Consider the following 25,902-nt stretch of genomic DNA (forward strand, 5'->3'; position numbering starts at 1 on the left):
TGCATTTGGGTCTGTAAGAACCGACACATCATCCGATCCATATCTGCTTCGGAGATGCTTTTGGTTGACCTGGAAGAGGTAGTCGAGGCAGGCCAGGAGGGCCGCCTCAATGACCTCGAGGGAGACTGATCTTCCTCCTCCGGCTCCGGCGAGAAGCTAGGTGAACGGAGCCGAGAGGAGAAGGATCCGGAGACCCCCGAAGGAGACTTAGCTATTTTTGCTGGCGGAGCTGAGGGGTGAGACTCGGCCCGCCTTTTATGGGATCTATGTCCCTCCTTATCCTTGTGCCTCTTCTCCTTAGTTGAGTAGGCACTAGTTTCCCCAGAGCTCAAACCCGAAGTGGGAGGTTGAGTCCCGGGTTGAGCTGAGGGAACAGAGGGTGCCAAGGCTGCTGAGGCAGCCAGAGCCCGAATGGGAGAGGAAGAAGAAGCTGACTCCTGGGGGAGCTTTCCCACTAGGATCAGCTTGTTTTTCCTATCCTGAAGTGCCTGGGGGTTAAAGGCCGCACAGAACTGGCAGGCCTCTGAAAGATGGGCTGCCCTCAGGCACAAAACACACTGAGTGTGGCCATCAGCTGGGGAAAGCTTGTGGCCACACTCAGTACATTTGGAAAAAATGGCCTTAGGCCCTTCCACCATGTTAAAACACTCACACACACACACAAACGCTAAGGGGGAGAGGGAGTGACAAAAGAAAAACTAACTAACTGTACCAGAAAAAATTAAACTAGCACTAAAAAGGGGTAGAAAAAGGTTTACTACCACACACACATGATTTTGAAACTTTAGGATGAAGTTAAGATGGAAACGATCTCACCCAGCCAGGAGCTCTTCAAAGGGAAAGCTTCTTCAGCCACGGCAAAAAACAATCTGGGGTAATGTGGTTGGTAGCAGGGGATTATGGGTAGGGGAGGAGCTAGGAGCTCGGATCTTGGAGCTTGGTAAGCTGCCGGCTTGGATCCGAAGTCGGATCCGATACCCACAGGTTGCAGAGCAAATGAAGTAACTACTTCAAATACAATATTTTAATATAATTTTTTCTCTAGCTGGGGTAAAACCAGTGATATTACAACTTGACAAATTAGTTTTGAACTTATTACAATGTATTCTGTACAGTATGTATTTACACAGACTGTTTGCTATTCATGCATTTCAATCTAGTAGGTACCCTGGATCCATTTTTTTTCTCTACATATTCATTGCTAACCATTAATTCCATTTGTACTGAATTCTTCTGCATTTGTACATACAAAGACTGTAAAGTACATTTAGTCCAATCTTACAAATGTAGTAACAGTAACATAAAGCAAAATCCTGGAAAATTTTTATGTCTCTTTAGAAATATTGAGTGAAATTGCCACCAGAGGAAACTATGCTTTTTGCATACCAACATTGTCTTGCCAAAAACATATAACATGTTGCAAAACTAAACAATACAATAATAACTAGCATAAAATATCTTGGACTTTCAGATTTAATCTGTTTACCAGTGTTTCTTATGCACTAATACCTGTTTTTACCTCCTCCCTAAAAGAGTATTGTCAAGAAGGAATGAGGTATTTCTTCCTGTAGCTTTATTTTAGACCTTTGTGCAGTACTGCTTATACAGTCAGTGTAAAACTGAGAAAGTGCCCGTACCCCTGTAGTATACTGCAGTATTGTTTATCTACTTTAGAATGTACAGCAGCCCAATACTTTGGCCACACATCTTCTCCACTAGGCTACCAAACTATAGATCCCTGTCTGATTTGATCATTTTTATAAAGCTTTTGCTGTTTATTACCACTAGTAGGTATTTAAACCCTCCTGCACAATTGATTTGAACTGTATGTATACTATATCCCATCTGCTGGCTGTACTTGATGCAACTGAGTTTTTTTTTTCTTTTAACATTTACTTGCAAACAGATTATCAGTGACATCTATTAACAATTGTGACATGTTATTACAATTACCAAGTAGTGTTGCATGTAAACATTTTAACAATTATGTTTTAATAGCAATGATGCTTTAGAAAAACTCAAGCTACTTGTCTGGCAATCAGTCTTGTTGTTTATCTTATCTTTCCAACATTTCCTGTAACTATTCATCTAGTCTAGGAAGGTCTGAGCTCACATTTTATAAACTATAGTTCATTCTTTTGGCATTTTTCCTTTAATTTGATTGCGATTTGCATAACTAGGCATTTATACTACACAAATAGACATTCTTTTATAATTAGCTTACATGGATTTCAATATTTTTTTATTTTATTTAACTGCTCTGCCATTCATTTTACAAAGACTGTTTGACTAATTCCATCCGTGATTTTATTTCTTTTTAAAATTCAGAACTTTAACTGTTTGGGGTGGTGTTACTATACAATTATATCAAAATTGCAAAAAACAGATTAGCTTAACTAACATGTTTATATTTACATTATTTATATTTGCTGCTGTCTGCCTGTTATTCTTGTGCATTGTAACAGATGTATTTTAGATGAAAAGAACATACATGCATGTCAGTCTCGTGACTTCACATTTTTACTCTTATTAACTATTTTTATTTAATTGTATGCACTAGAACTGTTTTGTGTCACTATTTTTATTTAATTTGTATACACTAAAACTGTTGTGTACCTTTTGACTATGCTATTAGAATAGCAGTTATATGGTCTACTTTACTGTACTACTGATAAATGTCTTGCTTTAACTGAATGAAAGTAAAACATTTAAGAATGATTTGTTCCTACCATCCTACCATGTATGCTTAACCATTTTCAAAACATAAACATATTATAAAATATATTTCTTTTGCACAGATTAGCTGTTCATGCAGGACGTCCCCAGTCTCTGTCAGTTCAGCTAATTTATTTCCTTTATCCTGCAAATGCTGTTGAAGAGTTTCCTGTAATGTTGCATGGTCTTTCTGACATTCTTTAGTAAGCTGTTCTGCTGAATTTGAAACTCCTATGCACTTTTGAAACGATATATGTATAACTTGTCTAAGCTTCCTGAACTCATTGTGTCTGTCTTTTAGAAGTTTATTACATTCTTTTGTAACAAAATGTACTAGAGGTTTTATCAGTAACTGATTTGACTATTGTTACAACTCTGAAATAAACCTTTTACATCTGGTGACAGAACATAACTGTCAAACATCTGAATATAATGTCAGCATATTAACTTTTCTTGGTTCTTTACCATTAACGTTTTTGTCTGTACAGTCTATTATTTGAATAGTGGCATACACTGTATTTTTATGACATTGTACCCACAATAAACATTTTTTATACCACACATGATTTTGTTTCAGATACCAGTCAAATACTGTAATCCATTTGCATAATGCCTTACTATTAACTTGCAATCCATTTGCATAATACCTTACTATTAACTTGCCCTAACAAGGTTTTAACATTTGCTAATATGCTGTATATACATTTCATTCTGTTATTATTATTATTACCTCTATGGCATTCATACTATATGTACCCCAGAAAAATGTTTCTTACCAGTCAACAGAGAGGCAGATGGCCAAGCTGCTTTACTGTAGATGGTTGAAAAGTCTCTGTAGTCACTTGTGAAGTTGGTACAGCAAAACTGGTAGTTTTAGTCTTACAACTTTGTATTGTATCTTTTCTGGAGAATTTATGGAACTCCTCATCTTCCTGCAATGCAGTTTCACCGGATTTAGACATCTAATGAACTGTATTATTGCTGCAAACTGTAGAAAACTGTAGAAAACTGTAGAAATCTGAAGTACTTCATGTAAACTTTAGTTACTGTGCTTTTACAGTAGTGACCTTATACAAGGCATTACCAACTCACTCCCCCTGTTTTTGGATACAGGCTAGGAACGTTGTCAGGGGTCACCATTGAAAAATTTATTTTAATTTACATGCTCTGCTCCTATGCTGTGCTGGATCCAAAGTCTTCTTAAGACACACAGTCTTGCTGTGCTGTTTACTGCTGAATCAGAGACACAGAGCTTTGCATGACTCCATCTGTAGTCTGTTTAAAGCACCAAGCCTTTCAAATTGCACACTGATAAAGAAATATATTTTGCAGCTATAAGCACAGTTACAAATAACTTATTTTATAACAAACAACATGTACTCTTTCTGTCAGATTATAGCATATATTTACAAAGTTTTCCTTCATTACAGATATGAATGATGACTTCTACAAAATACCTCTCTCTGTCCCTTTCTCACATAACTGAATTGCTACAATTGTTATATAGAGTGCTAGTCACGCACATAGATTGCTATTTTCTCTTGGTATCTTTTTTGGCCTTCTGTGAGAAGTCACATAATGTCTGTTTTTAGACTTTTCTGTTGTCCTGTCAGCAGTTCTGCTGATGTGAAAATGTACAGATTCTGCAATCAGAATAACAGAAGTATGAAAGGAAACGTCTGTTCTGTTTCTACTGGAAAAACATCACATATTGCTGCTTATAAAAAAGGATGTCTGTTAATAGATATTTGTTCTGCAAACATTAGAAAATCATGTAATCGTTGCTTTCCAATATTGCTTTGTTAGGCTTTTTCTTTTTGATGCTGTGAAGAGAAGCCTGTCTGTTATACATACAGTATGAATGCACATTGTACATGGCTAAACTCTATACATATATTCAAGCAGACTTTTTATTCTATGCTTTATCTTTCAACATATTTACAACAGAATTAATTTCAGCCTTATATTCATAATATCTAACATGTGTGTTGTTTTATAAACATGCTGTTTAACTGGATGTGTGAAATGTCTGTTTACATAGACAGGGAGATGATCACTGAGACAGTCAGACATTGTACCTGAGGTATTGAGTTTGCTAAGGTTCGATACTTGGATCCAGTCTTATAGGGAATTTGATGTCTTGCTATAATGTGTGGTGCTATTAATTAGTTGTATGAAATCAAATAATTTCTTGCTAGATGTAGGGGAGTTAAGAGTTTCTGTCCAACTCACTGACATTTACATCACTTAGTAGTATTATTTCTGGTAGAATTGTTATGGTTATCCATTGTAGGATATCTTTCAGAATGGCTGTATTGTCACCAGGAGGGATGTAAAGAACAGAAATGCATATTTGTTTATAGTTGTTTAATTTCAGGAAAGTTATAAGAAGCTCTGTTCAACTTGAATTTTGGTTTTGGTTTGCTGTAGGGGGAAATATGGTAGTTGTTGGGAAATATTAAAGGAATACCACCACCTTTTCTCTTTATACTGTCATTGTGGATTATATTATAGCTGGGAGGTATAATTTCAGAGTAGTTTATATTGAGTTTAAGTCTAGTTTCAGTTACAGTGAGAATAGCATGCGTATGTTGGGCACTCCAGTCACGTAGTTCAGCAATTTTATTTCTTATACTTCTAACATTTAGGGCAGCAAATATTAGATTACCAAGGTTGGGGGTTGACCATTGTGGGGTTAAAGCAGTGTGTGGAAAATAGTTGTCTTGATTTCACTGTAATAGGTGGGGCCAGGATTAGTGTGAATGTCTCCTTCTAGAAGGATTTTAGCATATATAGGGGAATTTTTGAAGAGTTCTTTTCCACCTAACTTTTGTTTTGGTTTGAGATAAATGCAGTTAATCAGTCTATATTTAGAGTAAAGGTGGGCGGCATCATTAAATAGGTTAAAATGATGTATGGAGAGTGTAGGGAGGAAGTTTGAATAAGTGGTTGGAACAGAGTTAGAGATATGTTGAGAGCTATTATAGAGTCATGGTAGGATGAAAGATGACTCAATAGCAGGAGAAGAATAGAAGATAAGATAAGCTGAGTAGTAGCATGAATAAGTAAAGGGACCTGTATGTTATAGCTGTCAGGTAGTGGGGAAGCAGGGATCAAGAAGGAAAAGAAGTAGCAAGACTGAGGGATATTTAAGGGTGGTAGAATGTGAAGGTTGATAGAGAGTGTGTAGGAAATAAGTATTTTTATATGAAAGACAACAGCATACCTCTCAACTGTCCCTCATTTTCACGGACATCCCTGATTTTGACTCACATTTTAGTTCTGTCCCTCTTAATCCCTCCTAAAACTAGTGACTTTTGGAGGAAAGCTGGTGAATTACACTTGACAATAATTAAGAGTTATAGGCTTCTTTTACTTCAGAAAATGTATAGTAATTCATATTCTCTGATTCTGACAATGTCTCAAGCTAATAGTACTAATATTTTAAAAGTATCCCTGATTGCCCCTGATTTCTTCTGGATTTCTCCCTGATTCTGTTGAAATTTGTCCCTGATTGGTTGAGAGTTATCATGACAGTTAGGTTGTCCTTGTATCTTCTCTGGAATGTAAGGAATGGGGGTATTTAAAAGGCTAGGATTTAAGAAAGTAGGTAAATAGGAAGAAGTGAGGGTTTATTTAGTAAAAGCAGAAGATACAATGTAGAACAGACAGAAGCTGTTAGGGAAGGGTGCGACTATGAATATATACAGAGAAAAGCAGTATGGGAGGGAGAAAGGTAGTTAGAAAAGGTGCTAAAAGAGTAAATGAAAGTTGGGAATTAGGTAGAAAGAAAAACGAGTGATTGCATGTTAATAGTAAGATTGTTTAGGAGGGTTATGGAACAGGAATCACAAAATTTATGGGTGTGTAGGAAGTATAATAGAAGAGTAAGAGTGGATGGGTGAAAATTTGGGGTGGGTAGGGGAGAATAGGGGGCTTCCACCCTGAGGTCACAGTAAAACAGTGAGTAATCAGTTTACAGGCAATAGAGAGCAATTAGCAATCAGGTACCAAGTAGAAAAGTTTTTCTTTCAATTTCCTGAATGCAGAAACCTGTAAGTCTAGAAGACTAAGTAACTGACATGTGTAGTGTTATTTATTTGTCAAGAGAAAGGACAGTGGCCAACTTAGTAAGTTGTCCATAGAGTACAAGGACAAATCTGTTGGGGGGTGCACAGGCAGGCAGGCATGTATATGACTAGATGATGTTTATATTCAACAAGGTTTTTCAAGTTAAATTTTCTTACATTGTACAAAAGACAAAATTCTCAGTAAAAAGGTTTGGGTGTTGGTCCTTGTGTCAGGGCTTCAGCAGTATATGCTAGTAATTTTGGACTCACTCACAACAAATAATACCAATATTTTATCCTGCCAGTCAAGTAATACCTCAATAAAATATCTAACAGCAAGGTAGACCTGACCTAAAATCCACTAAGTCCTCTTTTTCTGCACCAGTCAAATATCAGAAAAATGTCAAACGCCTACTTTTTAACTCCCTAGACAAATGTCTCAGTGTGTATTTAACTAGTTGTATAAAATATGTCTAATCTACTCTCTGGATGCAAACTTAAATATATCTATTTTAATGAGTACTGCCTTCTATACACGTGCACTGTTTGTAACATTTATAGCTGAATTGTTACAGTTATTCTCATACAATGTTGCTATAATATTCTAGGATGAACAGATATGCTGAAATGTTTAAATCTTGTGTATGCATAATTACAATGTGTTGAAAGATCTAGAAAAATGCGTCTAATATACTAACTCATTATGATTTTCCTCAAATGCATTTAAACAAGGTGATTTATCTTCATAATGTGCAATCTGATGTTCACTTTTTCATGTATTCCACAAGGGATGGCACAGTTAATGTGTATTATATATTAAAATGTCTGTATGTACTGCTAAGGCATGCTGAATATTCAGATATACTGTAAAACAGAATACTCAAATCACCACAGAGGGAGAAACGACCAAAATTTAATAAATCACAAGCTAAAAAAGCTTCCACTTAAAACTTCATTGGGTATAAAACATAGACAAGTATAGTAAATGAAAACAAACCATAAGACATAATCTTAGTTGAAAGCATTATACATCACAAGCCATAGTGACATAATTTTAAATGCAAATATACATTATTTATAATCTACCCAATCATTCTAAGTAAGAGATTACATAGCTCATTCAAACCTTGCCTTCTTTTAAAATGTATTCCTCCCCTGTATGTATTGCTCCAACAATTCTCATTTTCCTATGTAATTTGCTCCTACCCTTTTCTAAAGATCCCAGTTCCAGTTGTTTTATTTCTATTACTATATTTACTACTTGTAGTACAGTTGGTTTAGACTTTGATTTCCATTTTCTATTACTTGCATTTTTGACAGCCATCATAATTAGACTCAACAAGGCCTTAGTTTGTCTAGGCAATTCTGATTCTGTATCATAGCTCAGAAAACCATTTCTCTAGATGCACCTATTTGCTCACCTAGAATCTGTCATAGAGTAGTCTGCAAGGAATATTTAAAGTCTGTCAGCTTATTACATTCCCAGAAAATATGTTCCCAATTACCTCTTTCTTCCCCATCACACCTCCAGCATTTGCTGTCTACCTGAGAAAAAAAAAATTCTCTGGAGTGTACTTGGGGTATAAAATTACCTATGTAAACATTTCCAAGCAAAACTCCTCAAACTTCTAGATTTCGTTGCATATTTGGGAGACATACATATATACATTGTGTCTTTGTGAATTGCTTAACCAGTCTCTCTTCCCAAATCTTTTCTAACCTCCTCTGATTGATTCTTGTAGTTATCATGCAGTATTTTATATGCTCTACTTATTATTTCTAACTGCAGCTTCTGTTCTAGATTCTACTAAAAACTCTACTAGTGCTAGTCTTTCATGTAGGACCCCCCTTTTCTTTCTTTTTCTCTATACTCTGATATCAATCCTTGATAGGGAAGACAATCTCTAACCTGCAGTTCAAATAAATTCTTGGTGTTTTCTCATTCTATTAAATTTCTCTCTCTAGTTATTTCCTCCTAATACATTGGTTCCTTTTCCAGTTTTCTCCAATAAACACCAGCCTCATCTTTTCTGTTATCTGTATCCCTTATTGCAGTCAACCCTATCTGAAGATTCCGCTTTCTCGATTCCTGTGTTGTCTTCATTCTTAGAATACTTTCTGCTACTTTATGCATATAATATTCTGCATGATTATAGTTATGCTCCTTAAAAATTCTGCATCCAAAATCCCAGTCTCTCCTTGTTTCTTGAGCTTCTCCCTGTTTCATCATCATCACTTTCCACTTTGAATTATAGGTTTCTTCTTGCTATGTATAGGAGCATTAAATGTGTAGCTCTGAAATACCCCTTCAAATTGGATAATCCCAATTTGCCTTGTTCTGTTTGAAGAATCAGCTTATCCCACTTGACTCTTACCATTTTCCCTTCCCAGATAAAGTCCTTCAGCTCTTTATTAATTGATATCCACAACTTGTCATCTGGTTGATACAAATATGCCTGACCTGAGTATAAAACTAAAGAGACTAAACTATTTTAACTGCTTGCATATTGCTATCCATAGTCATATAACAGAGCTTCCAATTTCTCACTTTTTGTATTATCTTTTGCTAGTCTCTCCCCACAGATTCTTAGCTGCCACACCAGAATCCTTTTTAATCCATACTCCTAAGTACTTCATTTTATCATGTCTCCATAAATATGGATATAGCTGAACCAGTTCATATGTGGATACATAATTTACTGCTATTACTTTTGTTTTAGATTCATTCATTTTGTATCCTGAAAAGATTTGAATATGTCTCAAAATGTTCCACAACACTGAAATGTCCTTTTCTGGTATTATCAGATATAAAATAATATCATCTGCAAACAGAACCAGCTTTTCTTGACTACCATAGCAATTATATCCTTGAATTTTTGAGTCCCTTATTTTCTTTGCCAATATTTCTAAGTATAATGCAAATAACAAAGGAAAAAGAGGACAGCCTTGCCTAGTTCCACTGCTCAAGCAGAAATTATCAGAAACATACCCACTTTAATTTTAACCTCCGATCCCTCATATATCCTCATAATTAACCTTATAATTTTATCAGGGAATGCAAATGCTTCCATTGCCCTGCTCATAAAGTCCCAGCTCACTCTGTCAAATGCTTTCTCTGCATCAAGACACACCAAAAACAATGGTATTTTCCTACATTCTACTTCCTTCTAGAAAATCAGTGTTCTGTTAATGTTATCAAATAGTTACCCCCCCCCCTCCACAAAACCACATTGATCCTTATGTATCAATTTTGGAATAACTTTTGTCATTCTTTTAGCCATTATAGACATAAACACTTTATGGGCCTTTATGAAGCTGGATCTGATGGACCTTTACCCTCTTTAGGTATTACAGCTACCACTGCTATTTTCCAGGAAGTTGGTACTTCTCCTCCTGGGGACTTTCCTGTCGATTGGTTATACATCACCATTTTTTTTCTATTTCCTCCTATCCTAACTGTTAGTAAATGAGCCTTATGTACCTCTAACTTTGGCATATTTAATTCTTCCATAAACAATTCCTTTTGTACCTTTTCTTGATTTCCATATCTCTCTGCTTTATACAGACTTTCATAGAATTTGTGAAATATTTCTAATACCTTTACAGGATCTCTTGTTATCTTTCTTGTTATAGGTTCCCTAAGCTTGGTGAGAGCCCTTTCTTCTTTCTTTCGCCAAAGTCATGCTAAGAGTTTTTGTGCTCTAGAGTTATTTTCAAAAAACAGTTGCTTAACAGCAATCTTTCTAAACTCATGCATATTGTCAAGGTAATCCCTTATTTTCTGTTTAGCATTTTGCAGTTGCTCCTCTTCTTCTTCCATGAGATTCTGCAATACTGACATTTGTCAGTCCCTCTAAATCATTCTTGTTACTTCTTAACCATATCTCCCTTTCTTTTATTTCCACCCAATTCTAAACTCTACTTTAATTTTACCCTACTCCCTAGCTATATTTTCATAGCTTTTGTGATAGCTCCTGAATAATTTCTGCTACCCAGTCCTTAAATTCCTCTCTTTTCAAAAGATAGGTGGAAAGGGGCCAGTATCTCATGTTATTTCATTACCCTGTGTTTAGTTACTATTTGTGCATGATCTGAAATAGTTATTGGGTATGTATCAAAATTTCAGTTAAATGCACAGGCTCCTATGAAATGTAAATGCTGTCTAGCCTTGCCCACTTTTTGTATCTTGGGGAATAATATGTAAATTCAGCCTGAACAACTACTACTGAATTCACATCTTCTATGCCAAATATTTTCATACATTTCTTCAAAAATCTGCCATCCTTTGTTATGTTTTCCCTTCTGCCCCCAGCCACATCTGCAGTGCTGCAGATCAAATTCCATTTTCCATCTATAAGTATTATTCCTTTCTGAAAGCTTATTATTTCTCCCAGAATTTTCTTAAGCTCAATTATAGCAGTTTTAGGTGGAATATAAATACATGCCAGTATAATCCTCCTCCCTTCCCAGTATCCCCTTAATACCACAAATCTACCATTATTATCCCTTTTATCCTCTTCTGTTACTATTGGAGCTTCACCTGCAATTAATATAAGTACTGGTCTTTTCCTTTGTCCCAGGTATTCTGCTGAAACAATCCTGAAAACCTTTCTTTATCAAATTCACATGTTCAGTTCTTTCCAAGTGTGTCTCCTGTAGCATAGCTATTTGCACTCTACTTTTTAAAAATACACTTCACTACTGTTTCTTTGTTGTATTTATCTGTGAGAGCATTGACATTTAAAGACATTACAAAAAGCATCCTTGTGTTAAAGTTATTATTCACTCATTTTATGCAGCTTTTTGTTAAATGTCTAGTTCCAGCTTTTGTGTCACATACATCATTTGGCAGGTTGATCTTTCATACAGTTGTTTCTTATCACATACATTTGATGCTATGTCACATCTCACAAAACCTTTTGTTTTATTGAAAGCCCACAAACAAGAAAGCAAACACACCCCAATACCCTCTAAAACCTATTAACTTAATGCCATTACACAAAACTATGCACATCTTCAAATATTGAAGATTTACCCTCCTAATAGAAACAACTGTCACAAACTGAAAGCCCCACTTATAGACTTGAGTTAACCTAAAATAAAGGTTATCCATGCTAAGACACATGATACAGCCTGTGCTTCTACTAAGTGATTTCTGGTTTTGTCTTATCTTTATAGCTCTCCTAGCTAGGAAAACACTTGAATATTTTCAGAAAACATTGTCTTCTAGGCATTTTTCTTTATCAGATTTGTCTTCATGAAGACATGAGGACCAGATATAGAATTGTTGCTAAGCATATCTTTATTTGCTAGAAAAAAGCTTTATAACATTCAGTGCTTTTTTTCATTTACTTGTATTGTCTTAAAACTTGTTACAAGATCATGCTAAGGACCTTAATATAGTCATTCCACTTTGCAAGAATGAGAAAAAAGTCCATAAATATTCTTATGTCATGCTCCTTTGACCAGACTTTTCTTCTTTTTTTTTACCATTGCATTGCCTACATTTCTTAAAACTGGACAAGGAGAAAGACAGAAGAAAGGAGAAAAAAATGCAGGAGCGCATGTTTATATTAGTAGACCATTACACTTAAAAATAACTGAGAAAACCTTACTTTATAGTATGCAAAGAAAATACGCACTATAAAAATTACTATTAAGAAAAAAGTTTTTGTTTTACTTACAATTGACTTTCTCCCTCCTCCTTCCATCTCCTAAGTATTTTTGTGAACATTAATGACATGAAGTGGGGCATATGCTTTAGAGTCCCCTACAAGTTTAACATAGTCAAAAAAGTCCAGTATTCTCTTGTCTGTCTTGTTTCACAAATATAATTATTGCTTTGTCATCCCACATTTGTCAATTTCTAAGTCACCGATTTTATTCCTGCTCATCTCCATCTCCCAAATCCTGTCTCAGTTTCATTTCCAATGTACTCTTGATTCTTCCAGTCAACTCTTGTGATTTTTTCCTTCTCTCAAGCATTTTCTGTTGAAACATTGAAAAAGGTTTTACTGGTCTTTATTACCAGGAAAACAAGAAGCCAAGTATCCTTCTGCTTTACATCTCACTTTTTGTTGGACAAACATTTGCATTTCTTTCTTAGCATGTATTTCATCAAAAATTGATTTTGTCCCTCCAGGAAATAATACTTTCAAGATAACTGGTACAGCAGTTTGAATCTCACATCTGCTACTAGACATTACCAGAATAGTGGAATAAATGTACTTCTATTCTACCTGGTGTACAGTGAGTAATCGTTCTCCACAAACACTCTACTGTTTCTCACTTTTAGCATTTTGTCCTTCTGCCACAGTTTTGTCAGAATAAACTCCTTCTGCTGGTAGGATTGCATTCTCATAGCCAGGTTTGGAGCATATACACAATGTGCCCTTTCAGTTAATAGCTCCTGCTGTGGAATACCAGTCCAGTTGCTTATTTGTGCTTTCATAAAATTAATACAGTCTGTTCCTTCCAGCTTCTCTGATACAGCAGAAAATCTCAATCTCAGGTTTTCCCTACATGCTCTGTCCTCTAAGTCTATTCTTTGAAGCATCTCTTCTTGAGCAGTCTAATATTCTTCACTTTATCCACTGATTTTGGCAGTTTTATCACCACATCTGAATACTTGTTTAAAGCTTCTTCCATTTTTTTTTCCAGTCTTTTGTTAATTGAATTGATATGCTTCATCAGTGTTTCATTTATTTTAACCAGGTCTGTGTGCAGTTGTCTTATACTTTCCTCTAGGTTACATGTCTGCAGCTTGCACTGCTTTTGCTGAACAGCTTCAATACTTTTTCTAGTCAGTTTTTTTTCTTCACCTTTTGTAGCTGATTTTCTTTCAGGTCCTCTGTATTTCTTTTTTCCTGGTATCCAGGAAGTGTATTTACCTGGAAATGTAAGTCCACTTGCCTTCTATGTTAAGTTTCTGTTTTCACTCTGGGAGAGCTGTAATTAAGCTTTTACTCAGTGTGCAGTCATATTGGAAAATCTACATTAGGAGTGATTCTCATCACAATCCTGCCTTTCCCATAACTAGCTGATTGTTGTCTGAAGTACCATACCTGGGTAGTGGACTGATTTGATCTTTATCTTCATAAGACCTTTTAACAGGCCCACTCTACAAACAATCGATATCCAGCCTTAAACCACTAAAATGTTCCTGTATGCCTTCAGTCTACCGTAACAGGCCATCTAGTGTTGAAAGATTCAGCCTCATTTTTCTGAGGGGGCAGATACTTTCCTCTCTTCTCACGCTCCACATTAAACACAGTATTTTGTCATTTTAGAGCTCCATGTTATAAATAATAAATTCACTATAAATAACTAAATACAAGTCATTTATTAATGGAGCAAAACATACTTTTTAAGGTCTGTTAAATGCCAGACAGACGGATATAGATTTTATTTGACCCTGGGATGGACAAACTGGACTTTTAAGACAGATTTTTTTTAGGTTTTGAGATCATATTTTTATTTATTTATTTTTATCTGTATATTTTTCAGTAGCTGAACACTAATATGTTTTACTAGACTCTTGCAATTGTTTCTATGTTTTGATCAGATGATTTTGGAACCAGTGTTTTTTTTTTTTGGCAGGGCAGTTATTTTTGGTGCAGTCTAAAGGCTGGCAGTTTTTTATTTGATGACATTAAAAATATACATGAAATGTCAGACTTTTTGGCAAAAATTTTAATGAGCATTGCAATGTACAGTATATTTTTTAATATTTTGAGTAAAGATTCACCAGTTTAATGAAATAAAAAAATATTTAAAAAGCATGCCCTAGCTTTAAATTACGTATGAACAAAGTGTATATCTTTATATAGTTATAAATCGTGGGCCAGATTCAAAAAAAGTTGCTCTCATTTACTCTGGAATAAGGCCTATCTATAAACAGGTTTACTACGGGGACCAGATTTTAAAACAACTGCTTTCAGCCTGCACTCATTGTAAGCGGTCACTTTACACTGAGAGCAAGTCTTTTGGAATCTGTGCCCTAAGATCAGTGAAGTTTTTGTCAAACCTTTGGGTGCATTACATAATTATAACTAGAATATTAAATGTTGCAAAGGTAAAATAATATATATATAAGATGGCATAGTAATGATGAATTATCATATGCAACCCTTATAAAAGTAGAATGTACTTTTAAGCACTGTAAGTCCTCCAAATAAACTTAAATAAAATGCAGACAGAATTTAGAGTCATTATAAGTAGATCTTGTTTTAAAGTGGATTGCTTGTGATGTACATTCTAACTGGAAAAATATATTTTTTCTTGTATTACTTGCAATTTAATTAAATATATTGACAGCAATCCCTTTATTTAATGCATTGATTTTTATGGCACTGCTTAAAAGATATACTTTAGATATTTTCTTAATGTACTGTGTCTTATAATAATGTAAAAGGAGTATTCATTGCAGCACAGGCAGTAGATTGCATAGAGCTTAACATTTTTCTATTTATCTCTCATTATGCTTAGCCTTGGATAAGAAGTAAGCAAGGTTAGGACATTTTAAGTGTATTTGTTGACTGTTTAAACATATTCTTTTTTAAACAAAATCAGTAATATTGTTGATTAAATTACAGAATGTTTTGTGCCAGAGAGTGGACAAAATAAGAAACATTACTGTAACAAAGCAATTTTTTTTCATTTGCAATAAATTCATAAAATGCATTAATAAAAAGTGATATATATGTATATATTCATGTATTTTACTGATATATTTTCCACTAAATCCTACACTATACTTTTAGAATAGTCAGTGTAATAAAAATGCACATTTAAGTTGGAAAGGAAGATTAGATTTTTAGTACATAACACTGTTTTTCAGATATGCCACTTTTTTGTTCATATCAAACAAGTTGCAGGACTGCCCCCCCCAACAGATGACATTTTAACAGTTAGACAATAGTCAACAAGGTTGGAAAGAGCAAGCAAGAACATATACTATCTGAAAAAATAGGCAATAAGGGGAAAAGGGCAAACTAAGAAGCAGACAAAAATGGCACAGAGTGATAACACCACCTGACTTGGACAATGTTATTATCCTATTCCATTTTTTGCCCCACATGAAGAATAGTAGAAGAAAGAAGGGATCCATGATGAACATGATATTTATGTTTTGGTATAGGTATACTAGGTGAACCATACAGCAACAGCATAGAACTCCACTAGTGGGACATCCATAAAAACACGTTTGTCCAGTAGGCGCTTGGGGCCTTTTAAATGGTTTTCAGTGTTTTTCGTAACAGAAGGATGTCTAACTGGACCTTTTCTTAAACAGCTAATCTTTAGGGATCTTTTTCCTCTCTACCCTTAGTTATTTTGGTAGTATAACAACAAGGCTGAATATCAAAATTCAGGTGTTATAAACATTACTGCAGGCTGTACTTGCCAGGAAAAAGAACAGATGGACAGGGAACAAATGATGTACAGCTGAATGGATTGATTTAAATTCTAAATGAAAAGTACTCTGGGAATGGAGGACAGGGTTTTTCTGCCAGAAATCATGTCTTTATAAATGATCAAATATAGTTCACAGTTGGATAATGACTGCAGCTTATGAAACATTTAAGCAAAATAACTACCATGAAAATAAGAGTTTCCAAGATAAAAAAATTAGTTTTGCTGAAATGGGAAGTTCAGAGATGGAGTGTAAGGTCATCTAGGATAAAATTAAAATCTCATGTGAGCACTGAATATTTCATTGCAATTCATAATTTGAAAAGCACCAGCAAAAGTTTGTTTAAATTTTAAGGGATCCCATCACCATGGAAGTTGAAGAAGGTATAAGGGTACACTTCAATATGAGAGTGACTGAGAACTGAAATAAACAAAAAAAAATGTATTCTAAACAATAGTTAAGTAACATTGATGTGGAAAGAAGACCTTGCTCTAATACCAATGCAAAATGCACCTAATTTAATGTATCAGAGACCTTGCTAAATTATCTTTATTTTATTCACATATATTGAGCAACAATATTCATACAAGTGCATTAATAGAAATAAAACAAACCATTCCAAACATTTTTCGTTTTTTTATGATATTTTTTTAACAATTATCATGAACTCCATTACTTAAATTGCTCATGTCCTGCCTTCCCTGAAATTTTACTCCTTCTCCTGAATATTATTCTGTATGTATAGTTCCCAGAAATTTTATTTATTTCTGAGAAGTTTGTTTCTTCCCTTTTCTAAAACTCTCTCCTCCAATTCTTTGATGTATTTTTACAACATTCAATACTCCAGTTATGGTTGCTTTAGCTTTTAATTTCCATTTTCTAGTAATTGTTTTTTTGGCAGCCACTAGCTTTAAACTTAGTAAGGCCTTACTGTGTCTAGACAATTCAGTTTCTATATCCCAGCTCAAAAATACAATTTCCTTAGTTACAGTAATCTGCTCTCCCAACATTTCTGACAAAATACCCTGCAGGAAAACTTTTTTAAATATGCCATTTTATTTCATTCCCCAAAACATGTTCCTAATTACTCCTCTCTTTCTAATACCACCTCCATCATTTACTATCTATATGAAGAAAAATTGTCTGAAGTCTGCAATGGGGTATAAAAACATCTAAGTAAACAGTTTCATGCAAAAATCCTTAATGTTCAAGACATTGTTGCTTACCTGGGAACTATGCAAATGTCCTCCTATTGTTTCTTTGCATTTTGTCTTTCCCTTCTCAATGTCCATTTTTTTCTAACCACTTCTGATTGATTTTTTATAATTTTACACCTTAAGTGGAAGAATTTGTGTTTGCAGACCCGGCACACTGGCAAACCTCTGGGCAAATAGTTTAATGCATATTTGCATTTATTTATTTATTTATTTATTATCCTTTTTCAACTGGGCTAATCCCATTAGGCCAACAGCTTTTTAGCAGAAAAAGAGGATGCACTTGTACTGCACACTAGACTCCTGGAATCCTGGACAGCAATAACAAAAAAAACAACAGAATGAACACAGGAAAAATAAAAAAGGATACACAGAGCAGCGTTTGAGGTTTAGTACTTTTGTTTTTTTACAGCATCAAGACATCATCAGAATGAGAAATGTAATTTTCCACTTTTCACACACAGAGCAGCAGAAACACATGACAGCTGGAATCAATCAACACACATCCTTGGTGCCATCGGATAAAGTGTTTAGGTTTAGTGTTGAACACAGAGAACACTAAGGGATTTGAGGATATTATTACCATAGAGAATATATACTTCTTAAGAAAAAAGCTAGAAATATTAGAGGTAAATTTTGGTACAGAGATGGTAGTACAAGAAGAATGGGAAATAGTTATAAAGGAACTAAACTAAATAATTCAAGTTTGGAAGGGTTCATTTAGTTGAGAAGTGAGCTTATTTACAGGTGAGTTTATATGATACCAGGAAAACATGGAAAATAAATTCTGAAACTTTTATTTAGCCCTTTGAGGGAGTCTAAGCTAAATCTGGTAAAGAAAAAAATAGTTTATAATAAGAAAAATAAAGGAGGACTTGGAGTGACCAGTCCTGTCATTAATACATTTTAGTTTATGGCAAAATAAAAGAAGGCAGAGGAAATATTTTAGTGTAGAATCTGATGTTTCTTTTCCATTCGTTCCTCATCTGATGGGTCTTGGATCCATCCTTGGATCTGACTTTGCCCACTTCTACACTAAAGAGCCATAGCTCAGGCTCCTCCCCCTACCCACAATTCCCTCCAAACCTCAAAAACCTCAGATCTTGTTTGCTGCTCTTTGGGCTCAGACGTGATTTTGCTGGCTCAGGCTCTCAAATAAGTGTAAACTTTGCTTTTGTTTATCATTTTTCTTCTGCCTTTTGTTGGCCATCTTTGTTTAACACCTATTTGCTTGCTTCCTCTCCTTCCTGATTAAAAAAAAATATATATATATATATATATATATACATATATATATATGGGTCCTCTTCAAATTACCGAAACGTCAGTTCGCCGACACGCGGTAGAGGAACGCGAAAGGACCGACAACGCAGTTGACCGACATGCTGAAATCCCAACAGCTGGAAGACCGACAAGGCGACTTGGTAAGTATGCGAGATTGAGGGATTTTGGATTAGGGAGCGGACAGGTAAGTGTGCAATAGTGAGGGATTTAGGGTTAGGGTGTGTGGAAGGTGAGTGTGCGGTAGTGTCGGAGTTAGGGTTTGGGTAATGTAAGTGTGTGTTAGTGACGGGTTTATGTTTTAGGGTGGGTTAAGTAAGTTAGGAATAGGGTGCAGGTATGGGTGCGTGTCTGGTACTGTCGGACCTTAGGGTTAGGGTGGGTTAAGTGAGTTAGGGTTAGGGTGCAGGTAGGGTAAGTGTCGGACCTTAGGGTTAGGGTGGGTTAAGTGAGTTAGGGTTAGGGTGCAGGTAGGGTAAGTGTCGGACCTTAGGGTTAGGGGTGGGTTAAGTGAGTTAGGGTTAGGGTGCAGGTAGGGAAGTGTGCGGTAGTGTTGGACCTTAGGGTTAGGGTTTGGGTTTGGGCTAGTGGATATGTAATGTAGTGTAATGTGTTGTTTACGTTTAGTGTGTCGGTGTAATGGTGTTCGGTGTTTTGCGTTGTCGGTATTGTGTGTTGTCAGTTATTTGGTGTCGGTGGTTTGTGTGTCGGCGAACTGGCATGTCGGTGTTCTAAAGTAGACCCATATATATATATATATATATATATGTGTGTGTATATATATATATCCCTTTTTCTCCTGTGTGGCCGTTTTGGCCTTGTCAACAACTTGCCACTCCTTTATTAGTTAGCTAGTAATTCTTTATTACCATTGTTTGTAATTGACTGTCTACCCTCATCTTTGATTGGGTATTTCTTAGTTAACATTGTTGGTATTTTTCTTCCCACTGAAAAAAACTGAAGGTTCTCTTGTTATTGTGTGTTTGTGGTGTTCTTCTTCTCATCATGGCAGATAAACCATCTGGATTCAAAAAAATGTGTTTCTTAAAGCCATAAAATGGCAAATTTTGACACACACTAAATGTGTCTATTGTTTACGAGCAGCTCATTTGGAGGAAGATTGTGCCATCTCTATGGCCTTTGGGCATCAGGCAGTTATTGAGTACCATAACAAACTCATCCTGAAGGGTCTTATTCCCAGTCATCTATGTCGTCTGCTTCTGCAGCATCCCCATTTGGGAAGAAGCCTTTGAATAAAAAAAAGGGAACAAGAGTGAGAAATAATTAAAAATAGCCTAAAGAAGTGAGGAAGTGATCCTCTGACCTCTCTCATCCTTCAACTACTCCATGGAATCTTACTAAGACTTCAGATCTGGCTGCTACTTCCTCTGTCTGCCTCTTTCAGAGCTCCCTCTCATGGACAGCAGAGATGTCCCCTGGATCCTGTTTCTTTTAGGTTACATTTGCCCTTCTTGCAGGAGTTACCCAGTCACAAGACTCTAGACCTCCTTCCTCATCTTCCTTCTTCAGGCCTACCAGAAGTTTGTCAGAGGCTGATGTGGACATAATGGTGAGGGAATTTCTTAGGAACAAAATTCAGTTGTGGATTCCTCTGTCACCATCTTCCACTGGACCCATGAGCTTTGGACCTTTCCCTATGCCTATTACTGCTCCTACTCTGATCTGTCCTCTGGCTTCAGAAGACTTGGATCCTAGTTTTTTGGGATTCTTCAACTCCAGTGTTTCTCTGATCTAAACAGCATAAATTTTGTTGGAGCCAGATGAATCACTGAGCTGAAGCTTTGATAATGAGTCTGAGGGTAGGGCTTTGACTTCAAAATTTTTTGGAGCAGTCTCTTCCCCTTAGCATTAGCCACCAGGGTTCTGACTTCAGTCTCAAGACAGGGTCAGGGAGATACTGTTGGTCACCCCAATATAGTAGCTTTGGCTCCTACTAAAATGTTTTTGTGTTCTCCTTTGGCAGTAGAGAGAGCCCTGTCGAAATCAGGAGTTCATACATCCTTGCCCACCTTGGATTTGCCCACTCCACAAGTGTCAGCACTTGGTCCTGGGTCTACTCATTCTGTTCCATTGGGACAGCCAGTTTACACTAGTTTTGAGTCAGTCCTCATTCAGGACTTCCCTCAGACTTCCGAGACTTCCTCATAACATCACCTTGTGGAAGTTCCTCAGAAGGGAAAGTGTAAGAGGAGGAACACTGACTTCCCACAGGCATCTATAACCAAAGATATGGATTTTAATGAAGGAGAGGGTACTCTAGATCAACCCTTGAAGATGTCTCCTTTGGGGAAATTCTCAAACTTTTGAGACAGAAAGAAGGTTGTTCTTCTGAAGCCCCTTCTCAGGAGGAATCAATTTTCCTTGAGGCTTTTGGCTCTGGCTCAGCTACTTCCTGGGTGGTTCCCACAGCTGATGAGATGATCGACCTTATCATTTGCCAGGTATGGAAGAAACTGGATGTTGTAGGACAAACTTCCAAAAAAACCCAACAAGTACTTAGCTGCCCCTAAAGACTGCACTTGTTGGAGTAAAGGTCTGGCAGTGGATGCCATAGTACTAGCGGCAACCACTAAAGAGTGGCTTGCAGAGGAGAGCTCATTTGTCCATCCTTCTTCTAGAGAGTTCTGGACAGATATGGGAAGCATGTATAATCATCAGCAACCTTTGCTATCAGGTCACTGAATTACCTGGCACATATGATGAGGTTCCAGTGGGACTTGACAAAGGAACTTTTCAATTCTCTTTGTCCATCAGAATGGAAGACAGGAAGACCATGGATTCACAGCTGGCCACCTTGCAATCCCTCTCAAATGCCTTCATCTATTGATTTCCAGTATGACAGAAGGTGTCTCTAGAGCTGCAGGCACAGGCATTTCAGTACAGATGCATGCCTGGATGCAGTTGTGTGATTTTGCGGAACCTTTCAAGATGCCATTCATCAGTGCTGTCTTTGATGGATCCACCCTGTCTGGCCTAAAGATCAAGGACATATTCTGCAGGAGTGAGAAAGATGGGAGAGCTCTTTCTGCCATAGGTATATGGTGTTCTACCCCAGAGGACTTTTTTCCAGGGGGGTTAGGGAAATGTAATTCCCAAAGACCTAAGGGTTTTCCCAAGATTCTTCTGGAGAGAGATACCCATGAATGGGGGGTATTCTAATGGCACATGTCACCCTCATGGTAGAGGAGGTCTGCAGAATCAACACTTTAGAGGTCCTTTTACTGAAAAGTCTTATCAATGTTCATGTGCATTTTCCCGACTGCTACAGTCTGGAAGCAATTGTGAGGTGCCTATCTCTGGACCTAGAGGCCTGGACATCAATCACCAAAGATGTCTGGGTGCAGATGATCATTACCAGAAGCTATTATATTCCTTTCGTTATCCACCACAGCAATAAAGAAATGACACAATGTTCTACCTTCCCAAAGAAAGGCAGCAGCACTAGAAATTAAAAAGCTGCTGACAAAAAGAGTCATCTGAAAGGTCCAAGCAGACCTGCAAAGATTCATAACTAGAAAAGCACAGGGACCTCAGGCCTGTCCTGGACCTAAACTGTCTAAATCCATTTGTTAAAAACTCAAAGTTCTGAATGTTTATGGTTTAATACATCCTCCCTATCCTATAGAAGGATGATCAAATATACTCAATAGACCTTCAAGATGCTTACTATTATATCAAAATAGACAGATGATCCAGAAGGTTTTTCCACATCCGGTTGGAAGTCCATCATTCTCAGTTCAGAGCTTTGCCTTTTGGTCTCACCACAGCCTCCAGGTGTTCACCAAATGCATGACAGTGGTTGCAGCTCATCTCTGACTGTTAGGGTTCCAAGTGTTCTCCTATCTGGACAATTGGCTCCTCACAGCTCCTACCAGGCATCTTCTAGTCCAAGTCAGGGATGATTTTCTTCATCTTAGACTAGGGATTATAGTGAATTATGACAAACCTCACCTCTCCCTAACATAAAACCTGGAGTTGATAAGTGCACAACTTCTCAAATAGCAAAACTACCACAGACCAGGTTATCTACCTTCAAACTCTTGTGACCAGGTTGGGCTTACAACTTCTGTGGTTGATGACAGCTTCCATTACCCTAGTTCCTCTGGAAAGATTCTGTATGGGGGTGTTGCAGTGGATGCTTGCAGATCAGTGGTCCATCAGGCATCTGCCTATGACCTTTCTACCTTACCAACATCTGCAGAGAACATGTAACTTGGTGGATTCAGTCCTTGCAAGTATTCCAGGGTGGTAACTTTCTTCCTCCCTTTCCTAAAGTCATGGTGACCACTGATGCTTTCTTGTTGGGGTGGGTGGACATTACATGGAGAAGACTGTCCAAGGCATATGGTCTCCTTTAGAGGCCAGTCTTCACATCAGTGTCCTACATATAAAAGCAGTTCTTCTAGTGTTGCAAGCATGTCCTCTCTTTAGGGATGATCTCTATACAGACAGTCAATATGTCAGTGATCTGGTACATCAAAAAAACAATGTGGAAAGTGCTCTCAGCCCTTGTGTTGAGAAGTGATGAGAGTGTGGCAATGGGCATTCTCTTCCAGCCACATTGCCTCAGCAATGCACATACCAGGGAAGTCCGACACATTGGCAGACAGGTTGAGCAGGTCTATCCTGCTACCTAACAAGTGGTCTCTCAATTCAGAAGTAGTAAAATGGATTTTTTTGTCAATAGGGCTAACAATGTAGCAGGTTCATTGTCCTAATATCTCTGGGGGTCACCAAGAGATGCCTTGATCCATGATTGGCCCTCAGTCTTCTTTATGAATATCTACCAATGCTGTTAATTCTAAAATTACTACAGAGAGCATTACAATGGAAGAGCAAGATCATCCTCATTGCCTCTTTCTGGCCTGTGGTTCCCCTTCCTTTGACTTCAGTTGACACACCCTCCTTGGGTGCTGGACCCTCATCCAAATCTTCTCTCACATCCATCCGTAATGCCTCATCCAGACATTCAAGCCTTCAGACTGGCAGCATGGTTTCTCCACTTTCAATGATGGCTAAGCAGTCCAGGCTTTCTTTCCAAGTAGTGTCTATTCTCATGTCTTCTCAGAAAGCTTCAACAAGAAAAAATTATAAAAGTAAATGGAAAATATTTTCCATTTGGGTCTTTAAGAGACATTTAGTGCCTTTATCAGTCCCTGCATCAGCTGTGCTAGACTTCCTTGCTTCAGTGTTTTAGGATGGAGCCAGTTACTCCATGATCAAAGAACAGTTAGCTACAATATTCAGTTTCCACAATGGGAGGAACCACTCATCTCTGGCCTCAATTAAATTGTGTAAAGCCTTCCCCAAAGGTACTTTTCTTCTCCAACATCCTTTCAAAAATCCCAGCCCCCTTTGGGATCTTACTATACTGCTGCAAATGTTAACTTAGTCTTCATTTGAACCTGCAGCCAGAGTGCATTTAAAGTTTTTGACATAAAATACTATTTTGATGGCAGCTATCACCTCAGCCAGAAGAGTATTCAAATTCCAGGCTTTGTCTTTTCAACCTCCATATATTATATTCTACAAAGACAGAGTTTCATTACACTCTAATCCCGTCTTTCTACCTAAGGTGGTGTCAGAGTCAGCACTTAATCAAACTATTAATTTCAGCGGTAAGGGAGAATATATATTTCATTTATTAGACATTCTTAGACAATTGCTGTTCTTTCCTCAAAGAACTAAACCTTTCAGGAAGTTAGACCAATTGTTTGTATCCTTTTTCTAAAGCAAAATTAGGTCAGGCTGTATCCAGAGTTACCTTAGCAAAGTGATTAACTAGTTGCATTTCTCAAGTTTATAGGAGCAAAGCTTTGGCTTTACCAAACCTCCTAAAGTGCATTCAGCAAGCTCTTGATCCACTTCTTCTGCTTTTTTGTTGAGGACTTCAATTGATGATAGTTGCTCTGCTGTATATTGGCCTAATGTCTATACCTTTATTGCTCATTACAACTGGATATTTTTACAGAAATAGGGCAGCTGTTGATTCTGACATCCTTCAGAATATTGTTCCATGAGAACCACCCTGGGAATCAAGTAGCTGGGGACTCTGTCCTATCTGTTGAGTAATGTATGGAAAAACATCAGATACAAAGGTTATCTTCTCACCATAATGATGCATCTGTGTTGTCTCTTTCCATCCTTTCTCAAACTCCCTCTCTCCATCCCCCCTTACATTTCATGGAAGACTTACTTATAGGCTACTGCTATGACCTTTAGATGCATAAAACACATATTTTATTATAAGGCTCCAAAGCAGATTGCCTTATCTCATTCCCTCTTCTTTGTCTGCCTTTTTAGCAATGTGATGTTTAATTTAAGGACATTTTGGACTGGGTTGTCAGTGCACTGCAAGCAGACTTGAGCTGAGGTAATGTGTTTGCAGGGGGTTATGGGTAAGGGGAGGAGCCTGAGCTATGGAGCCTAAGTCTGGCTGAAGTTGGATTTGAGGAGTGATCTGAGACCCATCGGTTTGAGGAAGGATGGAAAGAAACAACACAGATGTATTTTTATGGTGAGTACATAACTTTTGTTTTTTGGACATAAAATATCAGGAATAAAGGAAGGTATTGTAATGAGGAAAATGGAGTTGGTAGATGAAGTACAAGAATATTATTAGAAAGGATTACTATGGAAAGTGAATATGGAAAGCTTTTCTAAGGAAACAGGATGATGGCCCAATGTCATGGCATAGAGGGATAAAGCCCTGACTACAGCTCTGGTGACCTAGATTTGGTTAGCTGCTCAAGTGTCTGAGGTACTGGTAGGGAGGGAGGGATGCTTACCTTGGTGCTAACTGAGGGGAGATGTGTTCCATTAACAGGGGAGTAGCCCTCACATTGCTTTTGAGAAGCGCTTCCTGAGGAGAGGCATGATCCATTAAGAGGGATGTAGCCCTTGTATGGTTTCTTGGATGACCATTGGCTAGGGGCAAGAGGGTAGGTCATAATGCAGTAATCCATTTCTTTTGTAGAAGCAGTTGCTTGCAAGGCCTCCAGGACATCATAAGGTTCCAAACTGGAGGACTGAGGCTGCTTAATTACTGACCCAGGTTTTAAGTGGGGGATGTCACATTATTGCTGGCAGTCTGGTGGGATATTGACTTGACATCATAGAAGTCATCAAAAAAGAGCATGTGAATGCAGACTAGCTCCATGGACAGAAGAAATAACCTTTACTGTACCCT

Source organism: Protopterus annectens, chromosome 7.part0 (assembly GCF_019279795.1).
Source record: "Protopterus annectens isolate FY-2018-M chromosome 7.part0, PAN1.0, whole genome shotgun sequence".
Classification (NCBI taxonomy): Eukaryota; Metazoa; Chordata; order Ceratodontiformes; family Protopteridae; genus Protopterus; species Protopterus annectens.